Source organism: Pinus tabuliformis, chromosome 2_2 (assembly GCF_031772625.1).
Source record: "Pinus tabuliformis cultivar Carrire ecotype Pingquan chromosome 2_2, CPIR1, whole genome shotgun sequence".
Taxonomy (NCBI): domain Eukaryota; kingdom Viridiplantae; phylum Streptophyta; class Pinopsida; order Pinales; family Pinaceae; genus Pinus; species Pinus tabuliformis.
Genome location: NC_142300.1, coordinates 612537571 through 612553056, shown reverse-complemented (window position 1 = coordinate 612553056; position 15486 = coordinate 612537571). Strand labels below are relative to the sequence as shown.

The following is a 15486-nucleotide window of genomic DNA, read 5'->3' as shown; positions in this document are numbered from 1 at the left end:
AGTCTTAGGGAGCCGGCGGTATTACTCTTGTACCTTGGACACGCGTCGCGCTCCCCTGTGATCGCTGCCTCCCCGCTCGAAACCGCTCGACCCCAAAAGTTGTGCGGGGGGAAACTGCTTACCACCTTCTGCGTCATGACAAAACGTCCCGTCATTGTGACGTCACCCATGCAATTAATGCCAAAACCCCCGCCAAAGCCAAATTTTGTTAAAACCTCGGTAAAACGTCATTTTCGCCCATTCTTTCTCTGCGAACTGTTTTCATGCATAATACATCCAGTTGATTGCGAATCACGTCCAGTTCGCCACCCGGCCAAAACTCCAGCGTCCTGCTCTCCAGCTCGTCGGTCAACCTGCAATTGCACTATTTGCCTCTAAAGACAGGTATTTACCCCAATTCTCTTCCCGAATCGGTAATTTCATTCTTTCCTCTACGAATTTCACCCAATGAGCTGAATTCAAGTTAAATTTAGTCTGTAACTCTCGTATAAATACACCCAGAACTGCTGTTTTGTCCATTGATTCCATAGGAGCCCGACCTCCAGTTTGAAACACAAGAACCAAACATGGAAGCTCCTGTAGCCCTAAACATCGCTCCCCTCAATGCACCTCATAAAGACCAGGACTATTTACCCTTGGCTGACAAAGATTTTCAAATAAAGGAGTTATCTGGTGACATGAACTACCTCCAGGCATTTTTCCAAATTAGGAATAGTTATCTGAGCAACTCTGATATCTATGGAATATGGGAATCTAATCTTCCCATGTATTACCTTCCCTCAATCAATGTTTTCCCAGATATTATTCACCAATGCTGTGCGAACTATGACCCTATCCAAAGAGCAGTTATGACCCCATTCAGACTATCCTTTTTTACATAACTGTTGAATCTATCAATGAGATGTTACAGTTCCATCCCACTCAGCCCCTTGCTCCCCTCTCCATGGGATTTTTGCTTGAGAAAGGCTCTAAATTGCCTAATTACGCGATAACCTTTATTGCTCAAACGTTTATGAGACCAAATTGCCAGCCCCAAGGACCACCTCCCTATCTGCATGTTTGGTTCACTGAAGCGGGAAGACTCATTATTGATATGATATCCTACATCTTGGGATTTAAAACCAGTGAATTTGTTGATGAAACCACCTTAGTTCTGTTGTCAATGTTTACTTTAGGACAACCCCCTGCTGTCAAATATGACTATGCCACTTTCATTGCCAACAAAATCAATGAACAATTCATAAATCTGGACAGAGAAGGAGTATTCAAGTACACCTCATTCATATACCACCTTCTGCTATATCATCATCCAGACAGCTTTCCATTTCACATCAGAAAATTGGATTCCAAAGGAGAGCGGAGGTTTGTGATCTTTTGGACCTCAGTCTTCCACAATGTCTGTGAATCCCTTTATACCTACTGTGAATTCATTGAATTTTTTATACATCCAACCACCACTCTATTGACAGGGACTCCTCTTCCTAGGATTTCTGGTGATATAAAGAAGATTTTACAGCTTTCCAGACAGTACAGGATAGGTGATTGGTACCTCTACCAAAATCACACAGAAATCAGATTTTATGGATGTGAACTGTGTCTTTTCAAATTACGCAAATATGTACCCATGAGGTTATTTGCATTAGAATATTTCAGGCAGCTTATCAATGCAAATTTAACCCACTTTTGCAATGCAAAGAAAAAGGCTCAGCTGAGAATAAAAAACTAGTTAGGCCCCTTTATCATCCATAAGAGGGAAGCATGGGAAGAGGCTGAGAAGATTTTAGGGGAACACCTTAAGTTGAAGCAAAGTTTTTACTAGGCACCATATGACCCAAATAGTTTTATAAGTGACAAAAAAGTAAGAAACAGGCTGTCGGTTTATACACATCATAGCATCCCTGAAATTGAACAGTTTTCTAATCAAGATGAGTGGGTAGAGGATACATTAGTAGAAGAAATTACTGAGCAAGAAAAAATGGAAAAAGCTATGAAAGACCTTGAAAAACCCTTGACCTGGATTCTTTTGGACAGGTATCTTTCAAGCTGCCTCAACAAACAGAAGCTGGTACATCCTCTGCTGGAACTTCTCAACAGCCTGTACAAGAGACCAGAACACCAGTTACAAGGTCTTCCAAGGGCAAGGAGGTGGCATACAAAGAGCAGCCAACAATGACTGATTAGCAAGAACAAATTCCTCCAGTCCAAACCAAAGCAACAGAGATTCCTGCATTGCAGACTCCTCTAAATGAGGAAAAAGGAAAGAAGAGGGATAGGGAAGAAGGCACACCTATCAGTGGGCCGGCAGAGCAACCCGGGGCAAAAAGGCAAAGACTAAATCCTCTGTCTGAAGGGGAAATCATTGAAGAAACAATAGACAGCCTAAGAGGGGAAAAGATAGTCAGCCAGCAGACATCTCCGATGGTGGATACGTCAACCAGCTCACACAGGCAGGAGCTAGAAAGGTAGCATAGTGTGGAAGTTTCATCTACTAGGCCACATAGCAAACAGGCCTCCGACATCATAAGAACATTTACGGAGATAAAGGCTAGAAATGACCCACTGAGGCTGCAAATTTACAATCAATACCTCAATATGGCCCCCAAAAACTAGCAAAGGTTAATGTCAGCCTTTGACATTAAAGAGGGCAAAATGGTTATGAGGTACTTTAAGCCCAAAGTGCAACAGCCACAGTCAGCAGCTGACTACATCAGGACAAATCTGGAGGTCCTAGCCAAGGACATTCATCCTATAGACCAGATTGAGCTTCATAAACAGACTGGTGAGATGGTATATTCCACACTGGCAGATAAAGCTATGTTGGCTCATAAATTGCAAAACTCCTTGGACAACACTTCTGTTCAACTAGATTTGGAGAAAGCCGCTTCTCCAGCCAAGGACAACAGGATAAAATCTTTGGAGGATATTATTATTGAACTGGGACATGATCCCAAAGATTCCAAAGGCATAAAGGCACTAATGAAGAAGAAAGAAGAGGACATTGCTGCCCTCAGAAAACAGCTGAAAATGCCTCCTACCATGCATCCACAGACCGCAAAAGTTGTACAACAGAAATCAGAGGAGGACATGATGGACCTGCTCATGAGACTGAATGAGAGATTGAGTGAGACAGGGCAGGCATTGGAGAAATCTCTAAAATAAAAGCAAGGAGAGTCAACCTCCCAGCCACCTGAAGTAGTCCCAAAAATTACAACTGCTCCCTCCACATTTGAAACAACATTGCCTCCCAATGTTCCAGCAACAGCAACACCAGTAGCACCAGGCAGCCGTACCAGTATGACCACAGAGCAACTGATAAAAGCCATGGAGGAATTAAAACTCCAAGTATCAAAATTGAAACAGGTCAAGGAACAATTGGCAAAAGTAGAAACAAGTTATGATAAATCTAAGATAAGTGTGGCAGAGAAAATAAGGGAGGTTAAAACATTAGAAAATAAAGTGAGAACATTGGAAAAGGATCTCTCTCTGGAAAAACCTCTGGCAGAAATCAAAGGAATTCTGTGGGCCAACATCAATTAGTCCCTTAGTAATGTGTGGAGATCTATCCAAGTTATTTATGAGCTGATTGACTTGATAAGAGCAGCCCAAGTAGAGATTCAAAAGACAAGAGCTTTATTGGGACAGATGCTTGAACAAGCTAACAAGCTAATACATTTTTTGAACACCAAGACCACTGAAGAACTAGAAGCACTGGAAATCACGGACAGAACAGGCACCATTGTGGAGATCAAGAGAGTTCTGACCAAGGGAACTCTAATGAAAAACTTGGAAAGGAGATGCCAGGACATGCAGGTGGAAATTAATTCTTTCACAGAAAAGTTTACAGTTTTGCATAAAAAAGGTTTACCAAGTCCCTTGGGAAGTAATGACTACCTGATGAAACACATAGACTATACACATAAATTGAATAAGTATGTTACTGATCAAATTACTGCATCAGCAAGTACTTCAGGAGTGAAGGAACTTCCATCTGGCCAAAGCCTCTACGACAGCTTGGAAAATTTATTTTACATTGAACACGAGGTGAAGCATCTGTTCACCATCCCACCTAATTTCTTTAGGTACACAGAGATTGATGAAACTTTGAGAAAGCTTGAGAGACATAAGTTACCAGAAGAGCAGTGGTGGCAAAGTATTTTGTTCTATAAAATTGTTTGGGTATCTTTGGTATCTTTGGCAAATGAAATTTTAGCACCATTTACCATAAGGTGGTAAACATGAATGAATGAGGGTCGTATGGGTCAAAGCGTATCACATTAGAATTGAAGACAGCCGAGAAAGTCGGAGCAGCCAGTACAGAATATTAGTGGAAAATAGCTGTAGACCGACTCATAGAGCCTACCGCCAGCACATCTGACCAAACGGAGCGGCCATCACAACATCATTTATTTCTTCCCTATTTTCAAGACTACGTGTCTCTATATTTTGTAAAAAATGATGAATCATCACTAGATATTATCTCCTTGAGATATTTTGTATAAATTCCCCCCTTAACAAAGTATTTGGTGTTGGTGATGCATTTCTTAGATTGCATTGTAATATTGAAATTTCTGAATACAAAAGCGGTTGGAACTAATTGTTGCGGGACTGACTGGATGTGGAATCGAAGCAGAGGACTTGTTACAAAATTCTTGAATCAATCAGTGGATCAATAAGTCCCCTTATCTTTTGTTTTGAATTTTTTCTAAGTTTCATTATATCACCTATGTTTCACAATCTAAATGGTAATGATAAAGATTAATTCAAAATTTGCTTGACTGCACTTTGTGTTTCATTCATTATCATTATCTGTGTTTTCTTCAGGATTAGAATAAACAGTGTAACTCTTAATTGCTCCTGTTTCCTAATTCTATCATATTGATTATTTGGTAGGGAATTCTTAACTACTCCTTAGTAGTAATCATCCATTTTCCTATGTTAAACATGTTGAAGGATTCTTAACTGCCCTTCAACCAGTTTAAGCCCATTCCATCTGATACAAATCTTTGTTTGCTCCCTGTTTGACTACCTTGCTCTGTGAAACCATCCTCTGTCAAGAAACCAAATCCAGAAAGCCATCCTCATTTAATTCATTGGCCCAATGGACTGAACTTCTCAGATTTACACCTCTGTTCTATTGAATCTCACCATCCAAAATCAAACAAAACCCCTGAACTTCATAACTAGCCAATTACCTTTCAAAACAAAGTTAAATCATAAAGAGAGAGCCCTTTCTGGATACAGATTGGCTAGAATTTGTGTCTAAAATATTGGTCTGTGGTTACCTCGACCATATTCCCTTTCTTGCAACTTTTGGGAACAACCTGAGTGATAACAACCAGCATAAGTTATACTTTGAAGACAACATTCTGGAAGAAAATAACTTTTTGGGGTTGGAAAGCATTTTATGCTCTTCAAAATAGGTGTAGAGAGGCAGAGTTATGAGACTAGAAAACCACTCAAACTATTTTTGGGCTTCTAGTGATTCTAGTGATTCTCCATGGCTGTGAACTATGGGCCACCAGTACATCTGACTTGCAGTGGAGACAAAGTGAGAAAATTCAGAAGCGTTTGATTACAAACAATTTCAAGATTAAAAGTGCAGTTCCTTATGCTATCTTGTTAAGTGAAACAGGGGCTGCTCCTATTGAAGCAATTGCTATGGTGCGAGTGATAAGGTATTTAAAAAAAATTGAGCAAATTGAAGAGGGTAGATGGCCTAAGGTTGTCTTTAATGACAGATTGTGCAAAAAAAAAAAATGGATGTAGCAAAATAACAAATGGTTTAGTAAATGGGGTATTTGCTTGAACGCGTCCCATAAATAGAAAATAGATAAAATCTTTTGCTATGGATAAGTTCCACAAGTGTACTTGGGACAAGGAGTTAGGAATAAAGAAAAAGTATTGTATTGAAGTGTTTGATCCCACTCATAGTCATCAACCAAAAGCATACATAGAGGCCAATATCTCTTGGAGAGCCAAAATTCTTATTGCTCAGTTAAGGACTAATTCTCATAAACTCTATTGTGAAATAGGACGCTGAAAAAAGCCAAAAGAAGTGTGGGAGGAAAGAGTATGCATTTTTTGTTCTTCCGGAAAAGTGGAAATAGAAAAACATTTCATTTTAAAATGTGAGGCCTTCAAAAACAACAGGGAACGTTATGCAGATATGTTGGAAGCTAGCTCTTAGGATAATCTACTTAGCGAGGGGTTTATCAAGAAGCTCAGAGCATTTATTGTGAAGCTTCACAAAAAAAGGGCCGAATACATCAAGCAGATGAAGAAGCAATATGTCCCATATATTTAACCTCGTGGACGTTAAAATAATTTCTTTATTTCTTCTTTCTTTTTTTCAAACTCTTCATTGTCAAATTTGAATTTGAAACTTCAACCGCACATAGATTAACTTAAGTGGTATATAAATGTTATACTCATAATAAAACTCATTGTAAAATTTGATTATATAGTTAAGGCAACAATGTTCACTAAAATTTCAATAATTGATTTCAAACTCCGCATTATGAATTTTGAATATGAAACTTCAATCTCACATAGATGAAATTAGATGGGATCATAAATGTTATACTCATGATAAAACTGGCCGTAAAGTTTGATTATTTTGATAAGGAACGAGTTTCCTAATAACTCGGAAGAAGAATCATTTTAATAATTATTATTTAATAAAATATCTAGCACTGATATGACAACTTGCAATCATTTTAGATTTATTTCGCGTCATTCACATAATTTATGGAAAGCAAGAAATGGTATATCATACACCTACTTTACCTTACCATCAACAAATTCCATTCTATATATACTCTCCTAGAGTTTAGGTCGTTGAATAACATAGGTAATTCTCAATTGCGAGTATTGAGAAAGAGAGAACAACGGGTAGCCACTTTTCCAGTTGGGTTCTAAGCGAATTTAAGTGGGAAAAACATCTTCCAATCTATTGAATTAATATAAAGGTAAAATTTCTTTCTCTTTGAAGGGAACTTCTAGCCAATACTTAGCAATTTTATGCCTTCACTATCCTTATATTTCCTTGCACAAATATGAGTCAATTGGAGCTCCTAAATAATAGGGAAGTCCCTATTTCCTTGTGCAAGGAATTGATTTCCTGCTTGCATGCATAATTGTACACTCAACTAGTATACAATAAATGTTTCACTGCCTTGGGATCTCCACCACAGCTGAGCAATTCAAATTCCTTGCATGCATTAGTTATTTTGGGTTGATTGATCAGTTAACTAACAAATCTGTAAGTTAAACTATTGTCCCACTACACAATTGATGCTCCACTCACTCTATTAAAGTTTTACAATCAAAATTCTGAATCCTACTGGGTTTCTAGGCCTCTCTACTTATGCGTCTGAAGTCTCCAACGACTTCCTTAAAATTAAGGAGGCTCGGCTACTAAACTCGAGATAAACTGGTGCTTTTATTTTCACTTGCTCGGCTGCCTTCTAGTCCTCATGATTTGGCTATTTGCACTCCGAGCTAATGGAGGAATATTCGAATGGAGGGGTAGTCAATGAGGAGGATTTACCTCCTATAATTTCTCTCCCTTGTCCCATTTGAGTTTTGACCAAGGTCTTTGCCAAAATTCCTTGCTTTTATCCTTTAATCCTGCATTAAATGCACATTAAACCACAAAGCAAAATATCCAACTCTAACTAATCTCATAAACAAAATATAATCAAAAGTATGCAATAAGTTGTGAGAATAGTTGGTTTGACTAAGCGAGGAGGTGAATTAAGGTCCATATAATTACCTGATGATGAGGCTCATCAGTTGCCGGGACTGGAATCTGCATAGAGATGTCTGATGTCGTATCATTAGAATCCAACTAAGAAGGAAATTGAAGGCTGGTTGAACAGGAGAATTCATGAGTTCGCAGTGTGGGAGAATAAGAATCCACGATTGTCAAAAGAAGAGTGGTTAGACTGCTACCTATACACAGAGATCCACGAAATCTTCTTCGCGTCCTTCCCTACTGAGTTGTATGAGTGGATCATGAAGCTAGTAGATAGCCAAGGAATGTGGAAACTCAACGGTCATATTGTGCGCACCGTAGAGTTAGTGCGCAGGTTGGAAGTGTCAAAGGATAATATTGTGCGCGTCGTTGATCATTGGCTCGATCGGATTATAGGAGGATTCATTACCGAGTTTGTGGTTGACACCTCAGTTAGCTATAGCGAGGCAGAGCGACGCTTTCTCAAAGGACCGCGAGGTAAGTACGTAAAGTCTTTAAATACTTGGATTAAAATTTTATTGTGCGAAAAGAGGATTATGCAGTTGCATTGATGTTCAGGGCTACGTGAAGTGGAAAATCTTACAGAAACGAAGGAAATAAGGGACCAAAAAATATCCCTTTGATTTCACGTCCACGAGGGGACGAGGAAGAGCTTGCGAACGTCTCTCCGTGAAGTGCGATCCATTTGATAAGGCAAAGAATTCCACGCATACCACCCCCACCCACATCGCCACCAGCTTCACCGCCATCACCTCCATCTTCACCCGTACCACCTCCACCACCACCGTGATTCAATATGGCAAGCACAGTGAAGTTGCATGTGTTCAAGGGATTGGGAAATGAGGATCCGAATCAATTTTGGTTTGTGGTAAGAGCCGTATGGGAAGCACAAGGAGTTACAGATGATAATATAAAGAAAGCGACACTGGTTAACACTCTATAGGATCATGCCCTGACCTGGTATATTAAGCATTCTAATGATAATCCGAATGCGTGAATCACAGATTTCCAAATTGCACTAAATAAGGAATTTAGCAGGCCGAAGTCTAAAGCATAGTCGATCATTGGATTCAAAGAGATCACAATGCTACTAGGCAAGACTCCTTGGGAGCTAGATCAGAGGCTGAAATGTACAATTCACGAAGCTAATATGAATCTGACGGATGGACAACATCGTGAATGGTTTGTAGTGTCACTAACGCCACATTTAAGGAGTGCGCTATCGCAGCAGAAGCTAACGAATCAGGCAGAGGCTTTAGAGATCGCGATGAGACTGCACGAGACCCTGATGCAGGATCCTAACTTAGGAGTTCAGCAGATCCATGCACAGTTGAAGAACCTATGCCTTGAGATGCAGAGTCTGAAATAGGACAATATAGCTAAACCAGAAGTGTGCGAAAAGGTGTGGTGCGCAAACTGCAAGGGACAGGGTCAGGACAAGGACCATTGCCCGGTGTTCACAAATTATCTCGTTCAAGGAGGACCAATGTCGTTAAGGTCGTAAGCGGAAGCAGGACCTAGCGCGGTGCCTGCTTTGTGGTGCACAATTTGTCAAATAGCTGGAAAACATGCCACGGACAACTGCCATTTGTTACAGAAGTACACACAGAATTCGCAACAGTTGTTGTGTAATTTTTGTAGGTCGGTGGGATACGATGAGTGAACTTGTAGAAGCTATGAGTTGATGATGGATAGAAATCCTGCGTACAGAGTTCAGGCCGAAATGCGGCCCCTAGACCAGAATGAAGGAGTGGCACGAACAAGATTTCAGGGGCGCGAACGAGGCCAAGGTGGAGGAGGACCTAGAAGAGGTCACATACAGTTGATATGCTACAATTGCGAAGGGCCAAGACATGATGCCCGCGATCACACGAATCCGACACGCCCGTCATTCTTGTATTTCACCTTGTTTGACCATGAGACAGATGATTGTCCTACGCTGATAGCTAGGATTCGTGACAAAGGAGCGCTACCACCTCCCCCGACTCAGAACCTATCGATGATGAGGTCTGAGCCACGTGAGGAAGATCTGAATGTGAAGATTGTGCTCCAAAGTGGCATTGCAACGGGAGATGATAAAGGAAAACAAACAAAAGATAGTACTTGGGTTCGCAAAACTTTGGTGAAAGAAGCGGAATTTGATTTGGAGTGCACTCGGGAAACCTTCATGGAAGCTAAGAAGATCTTCATTGATGCCTCTACTTTAGGAAGAAAAGATAGACTGGAGCTAGAGAGGACCCATCTATGCTCACAATGTTCCTGGAAATGTGTATGAAGTTACTACGTGATAGTAAGGCTGTAAAAGGATTACAGGAACTCATTAACAGATACGCTGGGACCACATCAGGAGAACCATGCGTAGTCCAAAATATTGGAAAGCATAAGACAAGCACGGGAAGAGAAATGAGGCTAATCGCACAGATTGGAGAATATGAAATGGACTAAGTAATTCTAGATTTAGGATCGAGTGCGAATGTTCTACTGAAACAGACATGGGAGCAAATGGGGAGACCTACGCTGTAGTGGTCTCCTATTTAGTTGTGAATGGTGAACCAATAGAAAATAATAGCCATGGGGAAATTGCAGGAATAACCATGGATATTGAGGGAGCAAGTGCGCTAGCAGACTTTGAAGTGATAGAGATTGTTGATGACAACAATCCCTACCTTGTGCTCTTAGGAATTGATTAGGCCACTGACATGAACGGGGTGATTAATCTGAAGAAGCACAAGATGAATTTTGAGAAGAAGTCACTACGTGTAGTTATACCCCTAGACCCTGCTGAAGGATCGCGTTATACAGAGTTGGTGTGCAACTATGAAAGTGATGATGATTTGGACTGTATCTACAAGATAACAACATGAGAGCAAGATTGGGTAAATCCCACCGCGGATGGGTGAATTTCATGGGAGCGCGAGAGCTCCTGTACTTTGGATTCTGATGAGGAGATAAAACGATGGCAGAATAAGTTACATGAAGTAACCATGCTGAACTGTAATATGATGACCAGGTCACTACACTGCGTATCGAAAGAGGTAAGAGATCTACCTACATATGATGAGTTTAGTGAGATAGATACCTTCTTGGAAAAAATTGAAAGGGAGGTGTCGGAAAAGAAACGTTTCCAGGCCTTGGATTGGTTACTGCGTGCTATGCTCACGGGGTGGTAGGGTACGCACAAAGGGGGCTTTGACAACTAGCGTGAATGTAGGAGAATGATGCGCACACGATTTGGGAAGCCTAGGGTGCGATTGATAGACAAATACAATGGATAAGATGATCCACCCGCGCATCTAGCCAGGTTGGTGCAGGCATATGGAAAACAACCTACGTGGATGCACATGAACTCCGTGTTGAGAGGTATGATCAATAAGAATGTGTTGGGGGGCAAATGTGCAAATGGCTCTTCATGTTGGAAATACTTTATGTAGGAAGAAAAAACACGCAAAAGGTTATCCACGCGGAAGTGTTCAATAAGGTATGAACACGTTGAACAAGGTAGGCAATGCGCAGTGAAGTGTTTGGGACCTGTGCGTACTTGCAGTATTTTGGGTTTATAGGATGACATGCAAGAAACTGACGGGACAAACACCTTTCAGGCTGGTCTATGGAGTAGAAGCGGTAATTCTGATGGAATACATCGTGCCTAGTCTACGCATAGCAGCGCTCACAGGTATGACGGACCGCAGAGCCCTGGAGGAGAGGCTCGCGCAGTTGGAGAAGCTCGAAGAAGAACGGTTTTTGGTTGGATTCCATCAGCAGGTGCAAAAGCAACATGAAAAGGCTTGGCACGATCGACATATCAAGTTGTGAACCTTTAAGGTGCATGATTTGGTGTTGTTATATGATAGTAAGTTTGATAAATTCCTAGGGAAGCTCAGAATGCATTGGATGGGACCATATGTTATTAAGGAAATCACAGATAGTGACACGGTGCAGTTGGTGAAATTAAATGGTGAACTCTTCCCAGAAAAAGTAAATGATAGTCATTTGAAGCCATATACAGGTGGCTCGACCATCTAACTAGCCGCATTAAGTATAGTCATAGTGCTCCAGGCAGCTGAAAGGAAGCACGGGGCTATAAACTACTTTGCCAGGGAGCTGTGCGATGTCAAGACTGCGCGCAGTAGAGAAGTGTCACAGGGTTCGCGATAGTGTGAGGGTAACTGTGCTACTTCGCGGGTTGGCTAGAAAGTGATTGTTACAGTCACTATTCAGGATGTGATGCTTGGTTTGAGACCAAATGGAGTGGGCGACAAACATTTAAGGTGAACTTTATGGGCTAGATTCTTGAAAATGTGCCGCCAAGGGGGCATTAATGGACCGAATGTGGGGGGAACAATCGAATTAAAATTCAAAAGGTGCTATAAATTGCAAAGGGTTGTCTAGCAAACAACACTTGGTCATTTGAAATTGAGTTGTTGCATGCCCAGACGTTCATGAACCCAAACTTGTTCAATCTTTTGAAGTCAAAGGCATTGTTTGAGCACTTACCTTAGCCGTTGGGAGAATTGAGGAATAGCACTATGGCTGCACCTGAGGAAGCCATGGATACCGAAGTAATGACCGTTGAGGAGGCCGCGTAGGCCATGACAGAAGTAGAAGCCCCAGAAAGTGCTAGGATAGTCGCAGAAATCCCTAAATCGCCGCTCACGTCGAGACCCAAGAAAGACAAGCAAGCTATGGTACTAGTGTTTGTATCCCCTAGAAATCTGTGAAGGACCAAGCTTACCATGGAAGAGAAAGGAAAGGTGATAAATTTGGAAACCGATGAGGGGAGGAAGACTTTGAAGAAATCCTGGTCGAGGAGGAGGAGGACGTAGAAATGGAGGTGGAAACCCAGGATGCGGACCCTCTGACCAGGCTGCCCACGTATGTTCCTCCACAGAAGGGGAAAGCAAGGGTGCCCAAGGACCTAGATGAGAGCAAGAGCTCTCTATAGACCCCGCTGCTACCCGACGACATCATTTTTGAAGGAGCGCACTTGGGGCGAGTTCCGGTTCTAAAATTTGAAGATTGGGATCTTGCGGACCACGAGAAATTCCCACATTTGGAAACTGCGAAGCTAATGTGCCAGAATAAAAAGACACCGACGAGAGTTATAGAGTTGGAGCCGCGCCAATGGTTGAGAGGTGTGGAGAAGGCAGGACTATTAAACCTACTCTGGGTGCCGCATTACCATCGCGCCCCAGTAACCATTTTCGTCATCAGGAAACTGCTCTATCTGGTGCATGATGGGTGCTTGTGGCTAGAGGAGCCCATCCCCATCATGAATCATTTGATTCATAGAATTACCCGGCTCCCTTGCAAAGGGCAAGATCCAACAAACATCTCGGGGGATAAAAGTGATGATTTGGCCATCGCGGAGGCCATGAAGAAGAAGTTCAAGTTAGAGAAGAAGAAGAGAGGATATGCAATCTCCAGCATAAACAACGTTGCGGTCAAAGTCGTGACGCAGATACTGGCCGAAAAGGTTATGTAGAAGTGCCTCGCGGATGAGGTGCCCACGCTGGTGGTTGCACTTTCCACGTAGTGTGCAGAGGGGGTCCAGTTCGACTAGGCAGACTACTTGTGTAGATAGTTCCTAGAGAACTACCGCGAGGCATAGGAGCAGGGGAAGACTTTCCATTATGCATGGCTTCTGCTATCAATAGTGCTAGTGGCTTGGGAATTTCCCGAGTACAGCCAATTCTCAATTATTGCATAGGATCTTCCAGGGGCAGCAAAGTACGCTTCACTGTGGCCAACTAGAGATGCGCAGAGAATCAAGGATAGGAATATATTCTGGGTGTTCATGGAGATGAACATCAGAATAGGGATTAATCGCAAGCCGCGGTTATCACACATTGTCTACAACACTCTGCAGAGCTTCGCAGAGTTCAAGGCAGACTTCCACAACGTATACGTTAGGGTGAGGAAGGACCCCATGAAGACATGGCGCGAGCTCCCTTATCTGGCGACGAACGATTTCATATTCGCCGTCCTTGAGTCGTGACCATCAGAGTGGCACGTTCCAGCCAGCTTTGTGGTGGAAGCAGAGAAGTCTGTCGCGCAAAGGAAAAAGGAGGATGAAAAACTATATATGGCCTAGTTGGCAGAGAAGCGACAGAACGAAGCAACAGTAGCCAAGGCCCAGGCGGCGTGGGACTCTGTGAAAGTAGCAGAAGGCAACTAAGGAAGAGCGAGAGGGAGAAAAGTTGCCTTCACCCAAACAGGAGACAAAAATAGAGAAATGTGGCGCAGACCTGCAGGCAGCGTCCACACAGTTGAAATGACAACACCTAATAGAGCAAGTAGGGTCACAAAAGAAGTCGAAGGCTTCAAAGACTTCCTTTGACCCGATCACTCTTACTAAGGGGGATCTACATGAAATTGGGGAGACGGTGAGGGACGTCACAGCGGAGGCCCTCCAGCAGTTCATGAAGGAACACCAAATGGTGTTGGGGGATCTTCGAGTGCAGATACAAGAGTTGCAGGTGCGCACTCCACAGGCTGGTACTGTTCCAACCAGCCTTGCACTAGGCACGATAGCGACTGAGGAAATGTTGCACGCCCACATGACCAACACTATTGTGCTGTCAGAGGGAGCACTTGTGACAGAAAATGAGGTTGAAAAGCCTATGGTCAGCATATTAAAGGGGATCGAGATAAATATGGCTGCACTCCCTTGGGAGACGCTCTATGTTTTGCAAGATGGAGTTACTGCAGAACTGCAAGCTAGGGAGGGTCGCGCGCTCTAGGTCATGAGCGAGCAGCGCATAAATATTGAAAAATTGAGTCTGCAACGCAACGACGTAGTGGCATAGAACTGACAGCTAATACAGGTGGTCGAGGAAGCTTGCCAGATGGTCCCGGAGTTGGCCATCCAAGCAGAGGAACCAGCGGAGGTGCGCATCTGAAAACTAGCAACAGGGGTGCGCGAGGCGAAGGAAGAGATGGCCAAGGTTCAGTTGGAGCTGAACCTTCAAATAGCTGAGATACAATTGAAGGCACAGCCTTCAACTCCACCAGAGATCAAGGAACAACAATTACAGTAGCCATAGCGGAGGTCAATAATGCAGTGAAAGACTGCACAAAGTTATTTGAAGATTCGTTCGAGGTTCTCACCACTCTGCAGGAGGACCCAAACATACAGTGCTTAGAAACAGAGGCACGCAAGCTACAACAGAAGTATGATGAAGTAAAAGGGACCGCGCAGACGATGGCCCTTACACAGAGGCTAGCGCAGATGTAGCAAGAAAAAGCGCTCAAGGAGTAGGTAGACACTGCGCGACATAAGGAAACAGTTTTGAAGGCGCACTTACAGCTATGGATTGATGAGGTCTATGTCATTACCACGTCCGTTGAAGCCAAGCTCGTGCAAATGTAGGGAACACTGGAACAGGTTCAGGGAAGCAATTCAGCTACAATGGTCTCTAAACAGTGCGTCCAGGAAGTGTAGTAGGCAGCTGCTCAGTGCGTTCCTAATCTTGCAATGATCCAGGTAGAGTTGGGAGGTCTTCGTGCAAAGATCTTCGCACCGACAGAGTGACTCGAGGGCGAGTCAAGATGTTTGTGTTGGGGGCCTATTGGGCGCGGGATCCCCCAAGGGAAGTTTTGGGGCTTAAAGCCCAGATTTTGATCAAAAGTTGTAACTCCAATGTAAAGACTCGACATTTCATGGGCGCAAAACACGTAGAGTGTAAAAGAGTCATAAGGTTGTCTGCCCTCAATTTTGTAATGTAATGTTG

General features: G+C 42.7%; 1 pseudogene; it reads right to left on the bottom strand.

Annotated features, from left to right (window-relative positions):
• Positions 1 to 227: 227 nt before the first annotated feature.
• Positions 228 to 15486, bottom strand: part of LOC149194149 (hypersensitive-induced response protein 4 pseudogene) — a 53516-nt pseudogene continuing 38257 nt past the window's right edge.